This window comes from Camelus ferus, chromosome X (assembly GCF_009834535.1).
Source record: "Camelus ferus isolate YT-003-E chromosome X, BCGSAC_Cfer_1.0, whole genome shotgun sequence".
In the NCBI taxonomy this organism is placed as follows: Eukaryota; Metazoa; Chordata; class Mammalia; order Artiodactyla; family Camelidae; genus Camelus; species Camelus ferus.
Window position 1 is genome coordinate 53,916,289 of NC_045732.1, and position 4,289 is coordinate 53,920,577.

The 4,289-nt window shown below is 37.0% G+C and overlaps 1 pseudogene; it reads left to right on the plus strand.

The window, feature by feature from the left end:
• The first annotated feature begins 1,224 nt into the window (after window positions 1-1,224).
• On the plus strand, window positions 1,225-1,877 carry LOC102523735 (annotated as a pseudogene).
• The last annotated feature ends 2,412 nt before the right edge of the window (window positions 1,878-4,289 follow it).

A 4,289-nucleotide genomic window follows, 5' to 3' on the forward strand; every position in this document is an offset into this window, starting at 1 on the left:
TTTACAATGCAAATGCTTCAGGGAGGTCACACTTTAAGTTCTTAATCAGCAACCACCAAAATTGTTAGTGAACTTTTCAGCTGAAGAGGCTTGGGGACAAGAAGTTGGGAGTGGATTGAAAGCAATTTAGGAAGGTTTGACAAAGTTTGATGACATATTCTTTACCTCAGAATATTCCTGAAAGAGAATATATAGGTCAAAAGATACTGAACAAGTTAGTGAATACCAGACAATCTGTCACTCAATAGTTAGAACACACATTGACTTTTCTTGCAGTTTTTCTTTTTCTCTAGGTACACCCCTGCAGAGAGCATCAGAAAGAACATTGTGTGAACAGGAGTTGGTTTGCCTGGCTTCTTGACATTGGGTAGGGAGGACTGCAAATAATTGAAGTTGTTTAAAGTGTTTAGGGTTTTCAGTATTTTAGTCCTAAGCTTGTCATTGCAATACTGCCCTTTGATAAATTTTCTCACAAATATGCTCTAGTCTAGACCAGAAACTTAATTTAATAATTGTGGATATCTTTGTCTGGATATGGAATCTTTTGTACACTACCTGGTTGCAGTAACAAGTCAATCTTTTCCTCTTCTAGTAATATTAATAATTATCATATATTGAGTACTGTGTTCTGTTATAGGCACTTCATTTTTAGTCTAAAAACAACTCTACACAGTAGATGTTACTGTTTTCATTTTACAAAGACACTGTGGTTGTGAGGATAAAGCTATATGTAGCTTGGATTCAGACTCAATCATTTTGATTTCAAAGCTGTGCTATTTCATTTCCAGAATACTATAAGTGTTTAGATTTGATTTTGATACCTATTTTTTAAAACAGCTCCCTGTTTATTTTTTTTAACAGTTTATATGTAATTCCTTACAGTATTCTGTGTTTCAGCAGACTTCACTGACAAATGGTTTTCCTTTAGGTTTCCTAAATAGAGTACAGATTGTCAGTATAAGTTTGGGGACATCAGGCATCTATTTTAAGAACTCAGGAGTCTTGCTCCCCAGGTCATTCCTGGCCCTGGGGACTGGTCACTCAGCACCCCTTATCAGCACCCAGTGGATGGCTCCTCATCCTGAATCTCAATGAGGCTCAGAGCAACTCTGCAGAGTGTCTTTGCTGGGCAACAGGGACAGAGGCCTGCTGTGCGGTGAGTTGGCACAGACCTGAACCCCATCTCTCCACAGCTCTGTTGAGGCAGCTGCCTGTCATCTCGGGATGCCACAGACGGAGTCAGTGCAGTGCTGGGATGCCGCCACATGCTTTTGGGGATGCAGGCTGCTGGCACTGCTGCTGCTGCTGCTGCCAGTCTGGTGGTGCCTCTGAGATCACCTTCGAACTGCCAGGCAATGCATAGCAGTGCTTCTACTAGGACATTACACAGATCACCAAATGCATCCTTCAGTTCCAGGTGATTATTGGTGGTCACTGATGTAGACAGTCAATCAGAAGATCCTGGTGGCAGTGTGTTGTACAAAAGGATAAAGAAACAGCTTCCAAAAATGGGCCATACAGATTTTTCTTCAGCAATGAATATTCTGCTTTCATCCATAAAACCATGTATTTTGATTTTCAAGTTGGAAAAGACCCACCTTTGTTTCCTAGTGAGAACCGAGTCAGTGCTCTTACCCAGATGGAATCTGGCTGTGTTTGAATTCAGGAAGATCTTGTAGCCTATCACTGACTATCAGACTCAGTTCCGTTTGAGAGAAAGAACCTCAAGGCCTAAGCCAGCCAAGGATCTAAATACAAGAGTGACCTATTGGTCAGTAGAAGCCCTCATTTTTCTGGTGGCTAGCATAGGGCAGGTATTTCTTGTGAAAAGCTTTTTCTCAGATAAAAGAACCACCGCAACTCATGATGGATCATAACTATGTTTTGAGAGTTGAGACACTGTACTATTGCTGCCCTCTAATTAATTTTAGGTATGGAAGAACTTAATATTGGCAACATTCTTTAAAACCCAGTTCATATACTTATTGAGGGGGATGTACAATGCATATGTCCAAACTTTGGAAAGAACACCCTTTTTATTTGTACAGGTTGAAAAACTTTGTAACTTATTTGGGGTTATTCATAAATTCAAAACCAATGATCTACTCTTTTCTTGGTTGTTTATATCTACTCTTCGCACACTAAACTTTGGTATTTTGCTTCTGTTTACCCATTTAAAAGTACTTTTCTTATAGGTTGTGGATATTTTTAAAACCTTAGATTTAATGTCTGCATGTGGTGTGAAGGGAGAAAATTGCCTTTTAATTGCGTATTGCAAATAAAATTTTGATTTTAAGAGAAACAAAAGTGATTAAACTATATCCCAAACCCTATTCTGCACTGTTTAATTTTATGGAGAAAAATCAATCATAGAAACATCATTTAATATTGATATAATTTTAAACTGATACATAATGGTTTACCTTATTTCTCACTAGCTTAGAAAATGTCAGATTTTTGTTTGCTAGGTTTTATTCTATGATATATAATTATATTTTTTAATTCATAAAGACATCCTTACCAAAAAATAGTACGTTTCAATAACATAATAGAATTTATAGAAGACTTAAAATCAGACTGTTATAACAGGTAAAATATTTGAAGAATAAAATTTAATTAATTTTTTAACTTTTTTTGTTGAGTAATAGTCATTTTACAATGTTGTGTCAAATTCTAGTGTAGAGAACAATTTTTCAGTTATATGTGAACATATATATATTCACAGTCACTTTTTTTTTCGCTATGAGCTACCATAAGATCTTGTTTATATTTCCCTCTGCTATACAGTATAATCTTGTTAATCTATTCTGCATTTTAAAATCCCAGTCTGTCCCTTCCCACTCTCTGCCCCCTTGGAACCACAAGTTTGTATTCTATGTCTATGAGTCTCTTTCTGTTTTGTATTTATGTTTCGTTTTGTTTTGTTTTGTTTTGTTTTTAGATTCCTCATATGAGCGATCTCATATGGTATTTTTCTTTCTCTTTCTGGCTTACTTCACTTAGAATGACATTCTCCAGGAACATCCATGTTCCTGCAAATGGCGTTGTGTTGTCGGTTTTTATGGGTGAATAATATTCCATTGTATAAATATACCACTTCTTTACTCAGTCATCTGTTGATGGACATTTAGGCTGTTTCCATGTCTTGGATATTGTAAATAGTGCTGCTATGAACATTGGGGTGCAGGTGTCATTTTGAAGTAGGGTTCCTTCTGGATATAAGCCCAGGAGTGGGATTCCTGGGTCATATGGTAAGTCTATTCCTAGTCCTTTGAGGAATCTCCATACTGTTTTCCACAATGGCTTTCCGTGCTTCCCTCTCCCACTCTTAATGATTTAAATGTCTTCTTTTACAATTCTGTGTTTATTCTGCAGTTATCTCTTTTCCAGTTATGAGTTTCTCATTTTTGTAGCATCCTGCTCCTTTTCTATTTAGAGTAGACCTTTGAATATTTCTTTTAGCATGGGTTAAGGCTTGCTAAACTCTTAGTTTTTGCTTATCTCTGAAGTTCTTTATCTCTCCTTCTATTCTAAAGGATAGCCTTGCTGGATACAGTATCCTAGGCTGCATCTTTTTTTTCATTAAGAACTTTGAATATATCTTACCACTCTCTTCTGGCCTGTAGTGTTTGTGTGGAGAAATCAGCTGAGAGCCTTAGGAGGGTTCCCTTGTAAGTAACTCTTTGTTTTTCTCTTGCTGCCTTTAGGATTATTTCTTTATCCTTGACTCTGGCCATCTTGATTATGATATGTCTTTGTGTGGGTCTGTTTGGGTTCTTCCTCTTTTGGACCCTCTGGGCCTCCTGTACTTGGATTTCTGATTCCTTTAGGTTTGGGAAGTTTTCAGTCATGATTTCTTCAAATACCTTTTCAATTCCCTTTGTTCTTTCTTCCCCTTCTGGAACCCCTATTATGCATAGATTGGTGCACTTTATATTATCCCATAGGTCCCTTATATTGTTTTCATTGTTTTTTGTTTGTTTTTCTCTCAGCTGTTCTGATTGGGTGCTTTCTGTTGTCCTGTCTTCTAGGTTGCTTATTTGTTCCTCTGCATTATCTAGCCTGCTTTGTACAGCCTTTAGGTCAGCTCTCATCTCAGCAAATGAGTTTACTAATTCTACTTGGTTCTTCTTTATAGCTTCTACTTCATTTCTGACATATTTTATATCTCTAAACACTATTTCTTTTAGTTCCTTCAGTACTTTGATCACTCCTTTTTTGAAATCTTGATCTAGTAGGCCATCAATGTCTATTTCCTTGATTGTGCTTTCAGGGGATTTCTCTTGATC